This window comes from Pseudophryne corroboree, chromosome 6 (genome assembly GCF_028390025.1).
Source record: "Pseudophryne corroboree isolate aPseCor3 chromosome 6, aPseCor3.hap2, whole genome shotgun sequence".
In the NCBI taxonomy this organism is placed as follows: Eukaryota; Metazoa; Chordata; class Amphibia; order Anura; family Myobatrachidae; genus Pseudophryne; species Pseudophryne corroboree.
This window is the reverse complement of record NC_086449.1, coordinates 164993941-165013664: the sequence shown is the minus strand read 5'-3', so window position 1 is coordinate 165013664 and position 19724 is coordinate 164993941. Positions and strand designations below refer to the sequence as shown.

The following is a 19724-nucleotide window of genomic DNA, read 5'->3' as shown; positions in this document are numbered from 1 at the left end:
TCCTGACCGCCTGGATCTCGTACTTATCTCCTACAGGTATGTAATAACACACTAGCAGACAAAGCAGGAAACTAACCCTATTTTATAGTGTGGTTACCTGTGAGAACAGTACAGTGTCTACAGGGCAGGTACCCAGATGTCTGTCACACAGAAGACATGCTTAGCAATGTAGTGCCACTAGTCCCTTGTTAACTCTCTAGTGGCCCTCTCCTCAGTGCATCTTTTCTGTATCCCGGGTATAATAGTGACCCAGACCCCACCTGCCACCAGTTTCTCCCCACACACACATGCACAGTCCGAGCTCTACCCTCGGGTTACCTGCTCCTGGGAGTCGCCTGCTGCTCCTTTCCCTGGCTTTGAGCACCATCCGCCGCATTCCCTCAGCAGCTGCATGCATCACCAAGCATACACAAATCCTGTGTTGGTAGTGCAGCGTGGTGGTGGAGGAGCAAGCGCATAACCCAGGTGGCTTGGTTCTTCATCCAGGGTGGCATGCTTAACAGTATTCCGGCGCGGTACTTCAGTCCTCCGTATTGCGCAAGACTTCCGACTCCCGGAGCCTTGCGGGACAGCAGGCGGCCGCGTCACTGTGCATCTCAAATTGCGGTTGCCGGCCTAGCATTGGGGTGATGAGTAGCCACTGAGGGGACCTCGGAGCCGGCAAAGGAGGGACCAACCAGGCATCCCGGCAACGACCACAGAAGGCAGCAGCGGCAACCACTGTTCTTGTCTCCGGCACCACTCCGCAGTCCGCACTACAATCAAGTAATTCTGCAAAACTACAGCTCCCAGCAGCAATGGGCTGCTGGGAGCTGTAGTTTTGCAGAATTACTTGATTGTAGTGCGGACTGCGGAGCGGTGCCGGAGACAAGAATAGTGGTTGACGCTACTGCCTTCTGTGGTCGTTGCCGGGCATCCCTGTGGGTGGGGGTCTGGGGACACAGTGAATCTACCCCCTGGCTGTGGGTGGCACCGCCAGGCGGCGCCCCTCCACAGCTGGCACCCCTGGAGAGTGCCATCCTGGCCAATAGGTAGATACGCCCCTGGGGCCTGATATAGTTGCCCCCTCCCTCTCACCGGGCCTGGAGGTAGACAGTGTAAAGACAGGGGGGAGAGAGAGAGAGGGAGAGAGGGGGAGAGGGAGAGATTAAGCCAGCCGGAGACACACTTCCAAAGTACAACAGAGCAGAGGTATTTTATGGGGGCGGGCACTTCACGGCATTAGGCCCCGCCCCCTAAATAACCGAAAATCGCGGCACTTTCACCGGGAGCCGGCCAGGGCAAGCAGGGTAGGGGCAGAGCAGGCCGGGTCAGGCTTGATATATCCCACCTGCTACATCCTCCGTTTCTGCAGGGGGGGTTTCCAGGCTGGGAGGAGGAAGTAGAGCCACTGCGGGAGGGGGCGGAGCCACTATGGAGGAGGGGGTGGAGCCATTACGAGGGAGGAGGTGGCGCCATGGAGGAGTCCGGGACCACACAGTCAGATGAGGAATCAGGAGGAGGTGCTGCTGCTGCTGCACGCACGTCAGCTGTAAAGTGCAGCAGCGGTATTTCCGCTCCTCTACTTCAGTTAATAGGCGCCTCTCTCATTTTTGCGGGGGGCGAGCTGCCCCCTTGCCCCCCTCATTCCGACGCCCCTGCATGGGACTAATAGAATCTGACCCTATCAGTATCCGCTTACAGTTTGGCTAAGCACCTTTCATCTGTTGCATTCACTTTCCACCTTTAGGGGGAGCCACATCCTTACATGTAGGAGATACTTTGTTGCAGACAGCAAGTCTGTAAGAAAAGAACAACTAGCTCCATACAGTAGATCAAACAAATTAAAAGTGTATTTATTATTTAATAAACTAGTTATCATTAGTATATTAAGTACAGCATATTCATAACACGAAATGGTTGTAATAAGGGCTTTCTTTTAATACTCATATTCGTTAATCAAGTTTTCCATAATGTAGCATACTGAAGTTAATACAGAGAACAAATGACTTTAATGGCCTTATGATATTCACATGAGTTCTGCAGACCACCTACTATGCTGTTGGTGAATCTAGATGGTTTCAATGCTGGCGCCTTCTTTTGATAAAAGCACTTTTTTCTTATAATAGACAGATCGGTCTTCCCTTTACTATACTGATCTGCAGCAAGTTTATCCCTATTGCTTCAGTGGGAGATTGGGATTTATACATTATTATCACTCTTCAAAATAGAGCATGTCACCATGTTTGTAGAGTAACACATTGGGAAGTAATGAAGCTGTCTTAATGACTACTGGCATTGGGCCATTTAATAACTTAGTCATTAGCAGCGTCTCATCCCCTCCCCCTCAGCTCTGGTTATTCCTCTGTTGTCTCATAAACTTTATTTGTTTTTGTTTTTTACGCATATCTTCCTTGCTGTCATTTTAACCACACAGAGGTCCTGATTCAGAGGTGGGCACATGTAGCAGCCTGCGTACATATGCTAATGCTGCAGCCACTGCTTTGTGCACAGAGACACCCACTGACGGGCACCTCTAATCTGCCAGTTGTGTACAAACACACACCATCGCTCTCATCAATGATCACCTGAGTGTCAGCATCCTGAGTCTTACCTCCGGTTCTGGTCCCTGCGGCCTTCCTGTTAGCCAGCTGGTATGGCTGCAGCGGATAGGAGCTGTGGCAGCTAGGTGCTCTGGTGCGGCTGCTGGGTGTCTGGAGGCCAGGGGCCGGGTCCAGGGGAGCGGAGCATGGCAGCCGGAGGTGTCTGTTTCCAAGTGTTCTGTTGCTGGAGTGCGACCTCTGGGAGGCTGAGGCCTTAGGCAGTGGCTGTGTGCTGGTTCCACATGTGTCCTCTGCATCCAGCCAATCCGTTGCAGTCTTCCCTTATAAAAAGGGGTTGGTGCTTAGTCATGGTGCCAGTGCTTCAAGTTACTTGCTGATATAAGGTGCTCAAGCTCTGTGCTCCCAGGTTAACCGCTGGTATCCTGGTTCTGTTGTGGCCGCCTGGTGGTCAGTTCTGTTATTGCAGTCCTTTGCTCCCAGCCACCTGCTCTTGTGGTTTAACCGCTGGGTTCTCTATCTGGAAGAGGATCTCCATTTGCAAATATACCATCTGATACTGAAAACAAAAAACCATGCTAAGCACATTCAACATAAATGGATAAAGGTAATGGTTACAACTAGGAACACGTTTTACACACATCACTTCACTACTTCAACAATTTGTACCAGACAACTTAAGCCAATATTAATAGTTTTAAACATTAAACTATCAAACTGGGAACATACAAATTGCAAAAAATACAGTATGGTCTGAGCCCCATATGGCACACATAATCGTTCCTTTTACATCACGTAAATGATGGTGAAAATCCCCCCCAAAAAAAAACAAAAAAAAAAACCAATTCATATGTCATAATACAGATCTCTCACACACAACCACATTAAAACAACACATCCTCAATGCAACAAATATGCCAAACACTATAAACAGTTTTGCCCACATTAAAACACATTTTTAAAACAATTACACTGATAAGAAAAAACAAAACAATACTCACAATCCTGCCTGGGCCGATCAGAATCTCTGACATAAGTGGCACGGACAACTTCGTGTGGAATAATGCGACGCACGGGCTCCTCCCACTCAGCATATGTGGCAATGAAAGGATGGCCACCCCCAGTTTGTCGGGCTGACTTTGCCTCCTTGGCCATCTTTGCCTTTACCCTGCGCTTTATGTCATAAAATCGCTTTCGGCAAGTGTCCTCAGTCCGCCTCACCACACCCTCGCAGTTCACTGCCGAAACTACTTGACCCCACAGCACAGCCTTTCTGCGAGATGTCACCTTGGAGGCCTGAGGGCCAAACAGGTGCCGATGATGACGCATTAATTCATTCACCAATGCCACATTTTCTGCGTGACTAAATTTTACATTTTTGCCTGTTTTCGTAGTGGTGCGTGGCTGCGGAGCGCCATCAGCATCACTCTCACTATCACTGGAAGCCGCAGCAGCAACCTCACCCTCCTCCTCTGCCTCACTAACCTCCTCCCTCTCACTCACCTCCACCTCACTCACCTCCTCCACCTCACTCACCTCCTCCCTCTCACTCACCTCCTCCCTCTCACTTACCTCCTCCCTCTCACTCACCTCTGACTGGGACATAATCAGGACAAACAACAAATAACACTGAGAAAAAAAAACAGTAAATACACTCCTCCACTACCACTACACACCACACACCAAACACACACACACACACACACGCTCACTCACTCACTCACTCACTCACAAACAATGACAATAGACGTTAAAAAAAAAACCAAGACAAAAAACTAGACAGACTTTAAAAAACTACACAACAAGTATGACAAGACTACTTTAGTGATGAGCGGGTTCGGTTTCCGAGAAACCGAACCCACCCGAGCTTTACCTTTTTTTACACGGGTCCGAGCAGACTCGGATCCTCCCGCCTTGCTCGGCTAACCCGAGCGCACCCGAATGTCATCATCCCGCTGTCAGGTTCTCGCGAGATTCGAATTATATATAAGCAGCCGCGCGTCGCCGCCATTTTCACACGTGCATTGAGATTGATAGGGAGAGGACGTGGCTGGCGTCCTCTCCGTTTATAATTGTAGAAGAGACAGTTGATTGCTTGTTTTATTACTAATTGTGGGGAGGATTGGGGAGCAGCTGTTAGGACTCGGAGTAGAGTGCAGAGTTTTGCTGATAGTGACCACCAGTTTTTTTTCATCCGTTCTCTGCCTGAAAAAAACGCTCCATACCATATCTGTGCTCAGTGTGCTGCATGATATATCTGTGCTGAGTGCTCACACTGCTTAATTGTGGGGACTGGGGAGCAGCTATAGCAGGAATACAGTGCACAGTTTTGCTGACAGTGACCACCAGTATACATTTGTCTGCCTGAAAAACACTCCTGTGGTGGCTTTTTTTTATACTAGTTTAGCAGTCTGCTGACAGTGTCCACCAGGTCCATTATACTGTATATAGCAGTACAGTAGGCCACTGCTGTACCTACCTCTGTGTCGTCAGTCACTCGTCATCCATTAATAATAATAAGTATACTATCCATCCATCTACATTGTATACCTGTGGTGGCTTTTTTTCTTTATACTAGTTTAGCAGTTTGCTGACAGTGTCCACCAGGTCCATTTATTATACTGTATATAGCAGTATGGTAGGACACTGCTGTACCTACCTCTGTGTCGTCACTCGTCGTCCATAAGTATACTATCCATCCATCTACATTGTATACCTGTGGTGGCTTTTTTTCTTTATACTAGTAGTACTAGTTTAGCAGTCTGCTGACAGTGTCCACCAAGTCCATTATACTGTATATAGCAGTACGGTAGGCCACTGCTGTACCTACCTCTGTGTCGTCACTCGTCATCCATAAGTATACTATCCATCCATCTACATTGTATACCTGTGGTGACTTTTTTTTTATACTAGTAGTACTAGTTTAGCAGTCTGCTGACAGTGTCCACCAGGTCCATTATACTGTATATAGCAGTACGGTAGGCCACTGCTGTACCTACCTCTGTGTCGTCAGTCACTCGTCATCCATTAATAATAATAAGTATACTATCCATCCATCTACATTGTATACCTGTGGTGGCTTTTTTTTATACTAGTAGTACTAGTTTAGCAGTCTGCTGACAGTGTCCACCAGGTCCATTATACTGTATATAGCAGTACGGTAGGCCACTGCTGTACCTACCTCTGTGTCGTCACTCGTCGTCCATAAGTATACTACCATCCATCTACATTGTATACCTGTGGTGGCTTTTTTTTTTATACTAGTAGTATTAGTTTAGCAGTCTGCTGACAGTGTCCACCAGGTCCATTATACTGTATATAGCAGTACGGTAGGCCACTGCTGTACCTACCTCTGTGTCGTCACTCGTCGTCCATAAGTATACTACCATCCATCTACATTGTATACCTGTGGTGGCTTTTTTTTTTATACTAGTAGTACTAGTTTAGCAGTCTGCTGACAGTGTCCACCAGGTCCATTATACTGTATATAGCAGTACGGTAGGCCACTGCTGTACCTACCTCTGTGTCGTCAGTCACTCGTCATCCATTAATAATAATAAGTATACTATCCATCCATCCATCTACATTGTATACCTGTGGTGGCTTTTTTTCTTTATACTAGTAGTACTAGTTTAGCAGTATGCTGACAGTGTCCACCAGGTCCATTATACTGTATATAGCAGTACGGTAGGCCACTGCTGTACCCACCTCTGTGTCGTCAGTCACTCGTCCATAAGTATACTATCCATCCATCTACATTGTATACCTGTGGTGGCTTTTTTTTTATACTAGTAGTACTAGTTTAGCAGTCTGCTGACAGTGTCCACCAGGTCCATTATACTGTATATAGCAGTACGGTAGGCCACTGCTGTACCTACCTCTGTGTCGTCAGTCACTCGTCCATAAGTATACTATCCATCCATCTACATTGTATACCTGTGGTGGCTTTTTTTCTTTATACTAGTTTAGCAGTTTGCTGACAGTGTCCACCAGGTCCATTTATTATACTGTATATAGCAGTACGGTAGGCCACTGCTGTACCTACCTCTGTGTCGTCACTCGTCGTCCATAAGTATACTATCCATCCATCTACATTGTATACCTGTGGTGCCTTTTAGTTGTGCGCATTAAAATATGGAGAACAAAAATGTGGAGGTTAAAAAAATAGGGAAAGATCAAGATCCACTTCCACCTCGTGCTGAAGCTGCTGCCACTAGTCATGGCCGAGACGATGAAATGCCATCAACGTCGTCTGCCAAGGCCGATGCCCAATGTCATAGTACAGATCATGTAAAATCCAAAACACAAAAGATAAGTAAAATGACCCAAAAATCAAAATTAAAAGCGTCTGAGGAGAAGCGTAAACTTGCCAATATGCCATTTACGACACGGAGTGGCAAGGAACGGCTGAGGCCCTGGCCTATGTTCATGGCTAGTGGTTCAGCTTCACATGAGGATGGAAGCACTCATCCTCTCGCTAGAAAAAAGAAAAGACTTAAGCTGGCAAAAGCACAGCAAAGAACTGTGCGTTCTTCAAAATCACAAATCCCCAAGGAGAGTCCAATTGTGTCGGTTGCGATGCCTGACCTTCCTCTTTTTTCTTTCATTTTTCTTTGCATCATGTGCTGTTTGGGGAGTATTTTTTTGAAGGGCCATCCTGCGTGACACTGCAGTGCCACTCCTAGATGGGCCAGGTGTTTGTGTCGGCCACTAGGGTCGCTTAGCTTAGTCACACAGCTACCTCATTGCGCCTCTTTTTTTCTTTGCGTCATGTGCTGTTTGGGGAGTATTTTTTTGAAGGGCCATCCTGCGTGACACTGCAGTGCCACTCCTAGATGGGCCAGATGTTTGTGTCGGCCACTTGGGTCGCTTATCTTAGTCACACAGCTACCTCATTGCGCCTCTTTTTTTCTTTGCATCATGTGCTGTTTGGGGAGTATTTTTTTGAAGGGCCATCCTGCGTGACACTGCAGTGCCACTCCTAGATGGGCCAGGTGTTTGTGTCGGCCACTAGGGTCGCTTAGCTTAGTCACACAGCTACCTCATTGCGCCTCTTTTTTTCTTTGCGTCATGTGCTGTTTGGGGAGTATTTTTTTGAAGGTCCATCCTGCGTGACACTGCAGTGCCACTCCTAGATGGGCCAGATGTTTGTGTCGGCCACTTGGGTCGCTTATCTTAGTCACACAGCTACCTCATTGCGCCTCTTTTTTTCTTTGCATCATGTGCTGTTTGGGGACAATTTTTTTGAATGGCCATCCTGTCTGACACTGCAGTGCCACTCCTAGATGGGCCAGGTGTTTGTGTCGGCCACTTGGGTCACTTAGCTTAGCCATCCAGCGACCTCCGTGCAAATTTTAGGACTAAAAATAATATTGTGAGATGTGAGGTGTTCAGAATAGACTGAAAATGAGTGGAAATTATGGTTATTGAGGTTAATAATACTATGGGATCAAAATGACCCCCAAATTCTATGATTTAAGCTGTTTTTTAGGGTTTTTTTAAAAAAACACCTGAATCCAAAACACACCCGAATCCGACAAAAAAATTTCGGTGAGGTTTTGCCAAAACGCGTCCGAACCCAAAACACGGCCGCGGAACCGAACCCAAAACCAAATCACAAAACCCGAAAAATTTCCGGTGCACATCACTAGACTACTTACACACACAGTACAGCACTCAACAATCGCAAATAACCTCCTCCAAACCGCCAAAAACTCCAAACAACTCACCAACTCCTAACACACCTTCCTCTCACCTCTCCACTAACTAAACCCACGAGGTGCGGCCGGTTTGGGGCGGATTTATAGTAATGAGCACAGACACTCCTCCATCACGAAACAAACCAATCACGGATGAGTGACAAAAACGAAACTTAGAAAAAAAACGCGGCCGGGAACGGATAAACACTGCCGTAACCGAAAAATGACGCAGTCGGTAAAAAAAACACATAACACGGCCGCAATTCAACAAAATCGGCCGCATTCTACCTTTGAAAAACACGAATGACATCAACATCGGAAAACACGAAAATTACAAATACGACAGCTTAGTAAATGAGTCGTAATCCATTCAAAAAGTTGCACTTTTACACATTCGATGTCATTCGTGTTTGTACTTTAAGCTCATTCTGAAAAATTTAAATTTTAGTAAATTTCCCCCCACGTTGGGCCGCCCAAGAAGGTCCAACAGACCGATTAGAATGGGCCTTAATGTGAACAGGAGCAGAGAGACCAACCTTCACATAAGCATGTGCAATCACCATTCTAATCCATCTGGCCAGGGTCTGCTTGTGAGCAGGCCAGCCACGTCTGTGAAATCCAAACAAAACAAAGAGAAAATCAGATTTTCGGATAGAAGCAGTTCTATTCACATAGATACGGAGAGTCCGTACCATATCCAAAGACCGCTCTTTGGGAGACAAATCAGGAGAGACAAAGGCCGGAACCACAATCTCCTGATTAAGGTGAAACGAAGAAACCACCTTAGGTAAATATCCGGGACGAGTCCTAAGAACCGCCCGATCATGGTGAAAAATCAGATATGAGGAACTACAAGACAAGGCACCCAGATCCGACACTCTTCTAGCAGAGGCAATAGCCAGCAAAAACACCACCTTAAGGGAAAGCCACTTAAGGTCAGCTGAACCAAGGGGTTCAAACGGAGGCTCTTGCAACGCTTCCAAAACCACCGACAGGTCCTAAGGAGCCACAGGCGGGACATAGGGAGGTTGGATACGCAACACACCCTGAGTGAAAGTATGAACATCAGGCAAAGTCGCAATTTTTCTCTGAAACCACACCGGCAAGGCAGAAATATGAACGTTTAGGGAGGCCAGACGCAGGCCCAACTCTAGTCCATGCTGCAGAAAAGCCAAAAGCTTGGCTGTACTAAACTTGGAAGCGTCATAATTGTTAGATGCGCACCAAAAAAGTAGGAATGTCAGACCCTATGGTAAATCCAAGCAGAAGCCGGTTTCCAGGCCCGCAACATAGTTTTAATGACCTCTCAGAAAAACCCTTAGCCCTTAAGACGGAAGCTTCAAGAGCCACGCCGTCAAAGACGTGGTAGACCTGGTAGACACAGGGGCCCTGAACGAGGAGGTCTGGGCGTTGTAAAAGTAGAATTGGACGCTCTGACGATAGGCTCTGCAGGTCTGAGAACCAGTGCCGTCTGGGCCACGCTGGAGCTATGAGAAGCAGATTTCCTTTTTCTTGCTTGAACTTCCGAATTACCCTGGGCAGGAGTGACACTGGAGGGAACACATACGGCAGCCAAAACCTCCACGGTACCGCCGGCACATCCACGAATGCTGCTTGAGGATCCCTTGTCTTTACTCTGAAGACCGGAACCTTGTGATTGTGTCGAGACGCCATCAGATACACGTCTGGAATACCCCAATTTTCCACGAGGAGTTGAAACACTTCTGGATGGAGGCCCCACTCGCCGGCATGCACGTCCTGACGACTGAGAAAGTCCGCTTCCCAATTCAGGACTCCCGGGATGAATATTGCCAATATAGCAGGTAGATGGCGTTCCGTCCAACGTAGAATCCGTGAGACTTCCTTCATTGCCAAACGGCTTCAAGTGCCGCCTTGATGATTTATGTAAGCCACTGTGGTGGCGTTGTCCGACTGTACTTGAACAGGACGGTTCTGAATTAAATGCTGGGCCAGGTTCAACGCATTGAAGACCGCCCGCAATTCCAGAATGTTGATCGAGAGGAGAGATTCCTCCTTGGTCCACTGCCCCTGAAGGGAATGTTGCTCCAGCACTGCGCCCCAACCTCTTAGACTGGCATCTGTCATCAACAGGATCCAGTTGAATATCCAGAAGGGATGACCCCTGCACAATTGTTGGTCCCGGAGCCACCAGTGAAGCGACAGATGGACCTCCGGAGTCAAGAAGATCATTTGAAATCTGATCCGGTGAGGCAGGCCGTCCCACTTGGCAAGAATCAGCCTCTGGAGGGGGCGAGAATGGAATTGAGCATACTCCACCATGTCGAATGCTGATACCATTAGGCCCAGCACCTGCATTGCCGAATGTATCGACACTTGCGGACGAGAAAGGAAGCAACGAATCCTGTCCTGAATCTTCAGGACTTTTTCCTGAGATAAGAACAACCTCTGGTTGTGAGTGTCCAACAACGCTCCCAGGTGCACCATGCTCTAAGCAGGGACCAGGGAGGATTTCTTCCAGTTGACGAGCCACCTGTGGGCTTGTAGAAACCGGACTGTCATATCCATATGACGCAGGAGAAGATCTGGGGAATTTGCCAGGATTAACAAGTCATCCAGATACTGTAGTATCCTGACCCCTTGACGGCGGAGTACCACCGTCATCACCGCCATAACTTTGGTGAAGACTCGCGGAGCCGTTATTAAACCAAAAGGTAACGCCCGTAACTGGTAATGTAGGTTGCCAATAGCGAACCTCAGGTATTGTTGATGTGACACTGCTATAGGAATATGCAGGTAAGCATCCTGTATGTCCAGGGAGACCATGTAGTCCCCAGGTTCCAAGGCCAGAACTATAGAGCGAAGGGTTTCCATACGGAACTTGGAAACCTTCACAAACCTGTTCAATGCCTTGAGGTTGAGAATGGGCCGGGAGGACCCATTCGGTTTCTGGACTAGAAACAGCGGAGAATAGTACCCCCGGCCCCTCTGAGCAAGAGGCACCTGTACGACGACTCCTGTATCCAGGAGGGTCTGTACCACCGAGTTTAGAGTTTTTGCCTTTGTCTGGTCCAAAGGTACGTCTGTCTGGCAAAATCGATGAGGGGGTCGGTTTTTGAAGGCTATGGCGTAACCTCGAGTGACGACTTCCCGTACCCAGGCATCTGAAGTGGTCTTCAACCATTCCTGGATATACCCTAGAAGCCGGCCCCCCACCCTGGGATCCCCCAGGGGGAGGCCCGCCCCGTCATGCAGCAGGCTTATCGGTCTTGGCAGCTGGCTGATGGGCAGCCCAGGCTCTTTTGGGCTTCGGCTTACCAGGCTTGGAAGTGCGGGCCTGCTTATGGTACGCCTGACCTTTTGCTTTACCTGAAGGACGAAAGGGGCGAAAGGACGTACCTTTAGCCTTCGACACAGAAGGAGCGGTATTAGGCAGACAGGCAGTTTTGGCAGTAGCGAAGTCAGCCACAATCTTATTTTTAAGTCCTCCCCAAACAGAATATCTCCCTTGAAAGGAAGTACCTCCAGGGTTTTTCTAGAGTCCAGATCCACAGACCAGGATCTCAGCCACAATATCCGGCGAGCAAGGACTGACGTAGTAGAGGCCTTGGCTGCTAGGATACCGGCATCAGAAGCCGCCTCTTTAATATATCGAGAAGCTGTGACAATATATGACAAGCATTGTCTAGCATGGTCAGAAGAGATTTCAGCTTCTAACTCCAAGGGGCCCTACTCACTTGGCGATGTGCCGCCGAGGTGCCCGACGGCCGATACGGCCGACGAGCGACCCGGCGGCGGGGGGGCAGTGACGGGGGGAGTGAAGTTTCTTCACTCCCCCCGTCACCCGGCTGCATTGAAGTGCAGGCAAATATGGACGAGATCGTCCATATTGGCCTGCATGCACAGCCGACGGGAGACCAGCGATGAACGAGCGCGGGGACGCGCATCGTTCATCGCTTAAGTCTCCACACTGAAAGATATGAACGAGTTCTCGTTCATTTATGAACGAGATCGTTCATATCTTTCAGAATATCGCCAAGTGTGTAGGGCCTACAAGGCCCATGCTTCAATAGCCTCTGCAGCCCATGTAGCTGCAATAGTGGGCCTTTGTACAGCACCCATGAGGGTGGAAATCGCTTTCAGACAACCCTCCACACGTTTATCCGTAGGCTCTTTTAGAGACGTGACGGTAGTGACAGGTAGAGCTGAGGAAACCACCATCCTAGCCACATGTGAGTCCACTGGAGGAGGCGTTTCCCAATTTTTAGACAGCTCTGGCGCGAGGGGATAGCGAGCCAGCATCTTCTTTTGAAGCACAAACTTCGTACCTGGGTTTTCCCAGGGTTCCTGACGTATATCCACTAGGTGGTCAGAGTGAGCTAAAACTTGCTTAACCACCTTCTGACGCTGAACCTATCTGGTTTCTTAGGAGGGACTGATGGCTCGGGATCATCCGTAATCTGCAGAATTAACTTAATAGCCTCCACAAGATCAGGAACATCCACATGTCAACTACCCTCCCCATCAGCCGTATCTGAGTCAGAACCTGAGGGATCAGTATATGTGCCGTCTTCATCAGACGAGGTGTCAGTGACAGCAGTGGATTGTGAGGAGATAAGCGCTCGCTTAGAGCACCTCTTGGACTTAGGCGAGCGTTGGTCAGACTTTTTAGTAGTCAAGGACTGGTTCAACTTCTTTAATTGAGCAGATAAATCGTCCGCCCATGGCGGGTTAGCTACAGGGACCACATATGGTTGTACCGGCATTGAGGGTCCCACAGGGGGAGTTAGTTTATGAACTAGCGTATGCAGAAGCGTGGAAAAAGCGGCCCACGGTGGGTCAGTATGTGCCTCCGTTGCCACAGTCCCACTGGGGGGCAAGGAGCCCCCAGAACCAGAGCCCACAGCTGCTATATTCTCCCCATATGTGCCTGTGGCTTCAGCAACACCAGCAGTGTGTTCAGCCCCAGAACCGTTACCCTCAGAAGCAGACATGATATAACTTGCAGTATGAGGTTAACACAGTACAATTATCAGCAGCATTATACCTCTAAACCCTGCACAGTGTAGTCAGCACTAGCAGAGATAAAGGAGAGATATGGTGACTAAATCACAGAGAAAAATACGTAATACAGTATATCTTTGTGAAAATCCTATATTAGATAACACCTGACGCACCAAGCCCCCTCAGGTTATAGAATATAGGGATAGCAGGTTGAGTGAAAGACACGAAATGGACACCACTCAGCTATCAAATGCACACACAGAAAGTCACAGTTTGTACAATGCAGAGGCTAATACTGACAATAATACTGCACTGGACTAGTTTACTCAGCTATATAACAATAGATATAACAGTACACAGTAAGAACTGGATGTATATCACAGGGTAATTGTACTATAAAACTAGAGATGTGCACCAGAAATTTTTCGGGTTTTGTGTTTTGGTTTTGGGTTCGGTTCCGCGGCCGTGTTTTGGGTTCGAACGCGTTTTGGAAAAACCTCACCAAATTTTTTTTGTCGGATTCGGGTGTGTTTTGGATTCGGGTGTTTTTTAAAAAAAACCCTAAAAAACAGCTTAAATCATAGAATTTGGGGGTCATTTTGATCCCAAAGTATTATTAACCTCAATAACCATAATTTCCACTCATTTTCAGTCTATTCTGAACACCTCACACCTCACAATATTATTTTTAGTCCTAAAATTTGCACCGAGGACGCTGGATGACTAAGCTCAGCGACCCAAATGGCCGACACAAACACCTGGCCCATCTAGGAGTGGCACTGCAGTGTCACGCAGGATGGACCTTCCAAAAAACACTCCCCAAACAGCACATGACGCAAAGAAAAAAAGAGGCGCAATGAGGTAGCTGTGTGACTAAGCTCAGCGACCCAAGTGGCCGACACAAACACCTGGCCCATCTAGGAGTGGCACTGCAGTGTCAGGAGGATGGCCCTTCCAAAAAATACTCCCCAAACAGCACATGACGCAAAGAAGAAAAAAAAGAGGCGCAATGAGGTAGCTGTGTGACTAAGCTCAGCGACCCTAGTGGCCGACACAAACACCTGGCCCATCTAGGAGTGGCACTGCAGTGTCAGGCAGGATGGCCCTTCCAAAAAACACTCCCCAAACAGCACATGACGCAAAGAAAAAAAGAGGCGCAATGAGGTAGCTGTGTGAGTAAGCTCAGCGACCCTAGTGGCCGACACAAACACCTGGCCCATCTAGGAGTGGCACTGCAGTGTCACGCAGGATGGCCCTTCAAAAAAACACTCCCCAAACAGCACATGACGCAAAGAAAAAAAGAGGCGCATTGAGGTAGCTGTGTGAGTAAGCTAAGCGACCCTAGTGGCCGACACAAACACCTGGCCCATCTAGGAGTGGCACTGCAGTGTCACGCAGGCTGGCCCTTCCAAAAAACACTCCCCAAACAGCACATGACGCAAAGAAAAATGAAAGAAAAAAGAGGTGCAAGATGGAATTGTCCTTGGGCCCTCCCACCCACCCTTATGTTGTATAAACAGGACATGCACACTTTAACCAACCCATCATTTCAGTGACAGGGTCTGCCACACGACTGTGACTGAAATGACGGGTTGGTTTGGACCCCCACCAAAGAAGAAGCAATTAATCTCTCCTTGCACAAACTGGCTCTACAGAGGCAAGATGTCCACCTCATCATCATCCTCCGATTCATCACCGTGTACATCCCCCTCCTCACAGATTATCAATTCGTCCCCACTGGAATCCACCATCACAGCTCCCTGTGTACTTTGTGGAGGCAATTGCTGCTGGTGAATGTCTCCATGGAGGAATTGATTATAATTCATTTTAATGAACATCATCTTCTCCACAGAGCGGCGGCACTAAACACTCTTTCGGAGTACACACTTGTGGGAGGGCAACTTAGGTAGAATAAAGCCAGTTTGTGCAAGGACCTCCAAATTGCCTCTTTTTCCTGCCAGTATACGTACGGACTCTCTGACGTGCCTACTTGGATGCGGTCACTCATATAATCCTCCACCATTCTTTCAATGGGGAGAGAATCATATGCAGTGACAGTAGACGACATGTCCGTAATCGTTGGCAGGTCCTTCAGTCCGGACCAGATGTCAGCATCAGCAGTCACTCCAGACTGCCCTGCATCACCGCCAGCGGGTGGGCTCGGAATTCTGAGCCTTTTCCTCGCACCCCCAGTTGCGGGAGAATGTGAAGGAGGAGATGTTGACAGGTCGCGTTCCGCTTGACTTGACAATTTTCTCACCAGCAGTTCTTTGAACCCCTGCAGACTTGTGTCTGCCGGAAAGGGAGATCCAAGGTAGGTTTTAAATCTAGAATCGAGCACGGTGGCCAAAATGTAGTGCTCTGATTTCAACAGATTGACCACCCGTGAATCCTTGTTAAGCGAATTAAGGGCTCCATCCACAAGTCCCACATGCCTAGCGGAATCGCTCTGTGTTAGCTCCTCCTTCAATGTGTCCAGCTTCTTCTGCAAAAGCCTGATGAGGGGAATGACCTGACTCAGGCTGGCAGTGTCTGAACTGACTTCACGTGTGGCAAGTTCAAAAGGTTGCAGAACCTTGCACAACGTTGAAATCATTCTCCACTGCGCTTGAGACAGGTGCATTCCACCTCCTATATCGTGCTCAGTTGTATAGGCTTGAATGGCCTTTTGCTGCTCCTCCAACCTCTGAAGCATATAGAGGGTTGAATTCCACCTCGTTACCACTTCTTGCTTCAGATGATGGCAGGGCAGGTTCAGGCGCTTTTGGTGGTGCTCCAGTCTTCTGTACGTGGTGCCTGTACGCCGAAAGTGTCCCGCAATTCTTCTGGCCACCGACAGCATCTCTTGCACGCCCCTCTCGTTTTTTAAATAATTCTGCACCACCAAATTCAAGGTATGTGCAGAACATGGGACATGCTGGAATTTGCCCATATTTAATGCACACACAATATTGCTGGCGTTGTCCAATGCCACAAATCCACAGGAGAGTCCAATTGGGGTAAGCCATTCTGCGATGATCTTCCTCAGTTGCCGTAAGAGGTTTTTAGCTGTGTGCGTATTCTGGAAAGCGGTGATACAAAGCGTAGCCTGCCTAGGAAAGAGTTGGCGTTTGCGAGATGCTGCTACTGGTGCCGCCACTGCTGTTCTTGCGGCGGGAGTCCATACATCTACCCAGTGGGCTGTCACAGTCATGGTTAAGTGGACATTGGGTACAACTGCATTTTTTAGGACACTGGTGACTCTTTTTCTGAGGTCTGTGTATATTTTCGGTATCGCCTGCCTAGAGAAATGGAACCTAGATGGTATTTGGTACCGGGGACACAGTACCTCAAACAAGTCTATAGTTGGCTCTGCAGTAATGATGGATACCGGAACCACGTTTCTCACCGCCCAGGATGCCAAGGCCTCAGTTATCCGCTTTGCAGCAGGATGACTGCTGTGATATTTCATCTTCCTCGCAAAGGACTGTTGGACAGTCAATTGCTTGGTGGAAGTAGTAAAAGTGGTCTTACGACTTCCCCTCTGGGATGACCATCGACTCCCAGCAGCAACAACAGCAGCGCCAGCAGCAGTAGGCGTTACACGCAAGGATGCATCGGAGGAATCCCAGGCAGGAGAGGACTCGTCAGAATTGCCAGTGACATGGCCTGCAGGACTATTGGCATTCCTGGGGAAGGAGGAAATTGACACTGAGGGAGTTGGTGGGGTGGTTTGCGTGAGCTTGGTTACTAGAGGAAGGGATTTACTGGTCAGTGGACTGCTTCCGCTGTCGCCCAAAGTTTTTGAACTTGTCACTGACTTATGATGAATGCGCTGCAGGTGACGTATAAGGGAGGATGTTCCGAGGTGGTTAACGTCCTTACCCCTACTTATTACAGCTTGACAAAGGCAACACACGGCTTGACAAATGTTGTCCGCATTTCTGTTGAAATACTTCCACACCGAAGAGCTGATTTTTATGGTATTTTCACCAGGCATGTCAATGGTCATATTCCTCCCACGGACAACAGGTGTCTCCCCGGGTGCCTGACTTAAACAAACCACCTCACCATCAGAATCCTCCTGGTCAATTTCCTCCCCAGTGCCAGCAACACCCATATCCTCCTCATCCTGGTGTACTTCAACACTGACATCTTCAATCTGACTATCAGGAACTGGACTGCTGGTGCTCCTTCCAGCACTTGCAGGGGGCTTGCAAATGGTGGAAGGCGCATGCTCTTCACGTCCAGTGTTGGGAAGGTCAGGCATCGCAACCGACACAATTGGACTCTCCTTGTGGATTTGTGATTTCGAAGAACGCACAGTTCTTTGCTGTGCTTTTGCCAGCTTAAGTCTTTTCATTTTTCTAGCGAGAGGCTGAGTGCTTCCATCCTCATGTGAAGCTGAACCACTAGCCATGAACATAGGCCAGGGCCTCAGCCGTTCCTTGCCACTCCGTGTGGTAAATGGCATATTGGCAAGTTTACGCTTCTCCTCCGACGATTTTATTTTAGATTTTTGAGTCCTTTTTTTACTGATATTTGGTGTTTTGGATTTTACATGCTCTGTACTATGACATTGGGCATCGGCCTTGGCAGACGATGTTGATGGCATTTCATCGTCTCGGCCATGACTAGTGTGTCACGATCCGGGTATCTGGACGCCATTTCTTACCCATCAGATGCCTCCTAAGGCTGGCTCAGCGCTCCAGGACCGGATCCCATCTGTTATCCTAATGTTCACATTCCTGCATCCTCTCCTGTCTCTCTGAGACGCTGTCACAGTAACGCCATATTACATCTGGCATGGCGTCTCCCGCGGCCTCCGCCGCCGTCCCTGAGCTTCTGCATGCAGAGTGTCAGAGTGGCGATTACGTCAGCCGCGGCCTCCGCTGTGTCCGTGTGGTTGGATGCGCACTTGTCAGCCTGGCGTCTCCTGTCTCCAGTGGCCGGCGCCGCCATTACTGTTTTCATTACCACATGGATTACAAACCAAACTTCCCTCCAAGTGTCTGCATGGGCGCAGCCATCTTGGATTCTGTCAGCTGATCATTTCCTCCAATCTGTTGTCAGTATTGTATATCTGCATAATTGCCTAGCCAATCCCTTCCTTGCTGCAGGTATAAATACACTGTGCCTGAGCAAGGAAGGCGTCAGTGCTTTGGTTGTCAAACCTAGTTCCTGTTTGTCTCTCTCCTGTGATTGTCTTCCAGGTTCCAGCTCCTGTCTCAAGACTTCCACCATAGAGACCCGCACCAGCATTCCACCTGCGGTGTAGCCTGACTCTCCGATCCATTGTGGATTCATCTGTTTCCAGCTACAACATCACCTGCTTCCAGCCCAGCTTCCAGCAGAGTACAGCTTCTCTTAAAGGGCCGGTGTCCTTTCTACACTTTACCACTCTCCACCGGTATTATTATTTCTCCGCTCTCAAGTTCTACATTTCATTCATATTGCATCGCTCTCAAGCTTCATTTAATATTTAACTGGTTCCAGCAAGTATCCACTCCGTGCTAACAACAGTCTGGTTCCAGCCAGTATCCACAGCAGCCGTTTTATCTTCAGCAACCCAGCTTTTCCTGGAACACCAGCTGGTACAATCCTGGGTTATCTCCATTGCTACAGTCGGGCCTGGTAAGGACTTTCCATCTAGAAGATTATAAGAACTATCTCACACTACCAGTGCCCTGTGGTTCCTGCCACCCTGTAGTACCCAGGAACTGTATTTATTCTTTGCTGACTTTTATGTTTTCTTTTACTGCTGCTGTGTTGCGGAGTTGTCATAATAAACATCATTGACTTTTATCCAAGTTGTCGTGGTCACGCCTTCGGGCAGTTATTATTCATGTTACTTACATGTCCAGGGGTCTGATACAACCTCCCAGGTTCCGGTACATCTCAGCCCCTACAACTGAGGCTGCCTCCCGTCAGCTCAGGCCCTCAGTTGTGACAGTAAGCACTGACCTAATGAATCCAGCCGGAGACCAGGATCAAGCGGCCAGGCCGATGCGAGAACTGGCAGCCCGACTAGAACATCAGGAGGCTGCACAGGGCCACATCATCCGCTGTCTCCAGGATTTCTCTACTCGGCTGGATGGGATTCAGACAACTCTCCGTGGATCAGGCACGTCTGGTGCGTCAACCACAGTGACTCCAGTTATAACCCCACCCACCTTACCCATTTCTGCTCCACGTCTTCATCTTCCAACGCCAGCAAAATTTGACGGATCTCCAAGATTCTGCAGGGGATTTCTCAACCAGTGTGAGATTCAGTTTGAGCTACAACCTGGCAATTTTCCCAGTGACCGTACAAAAATTGCCTACATTATTTCTCTTCTCAGTGGCTCAGCCCTTGATTGGGCATCACCATTATGGGAGAGGTCCGACACCCTGCTATCTTCTTACACTGCATTCGTCTCAACATTCAGGCGCATCTTCGACGAGCCAGGCCGGGTAACCTCAGCTTCATCCGAGATTCTCCGTTTACGCCAGGGGTCATGTACTGTAGGACAATATCTGATAC

General features: G+C 48.6%; 1 protein-coding gene across 1 annotated transcript in view; it reads left to right on the top strand.

The window, feature by feature from the left end:
- LOC134936813 (pyroglutamylated RF-amide peptide receptor-like) overlaps positions 1-19724 on the top strand; it is a 304639-nt gene that overhangs the window by 46615 nt on the left and 238300 nt on the right. The window lies entirely within an intron of this gene.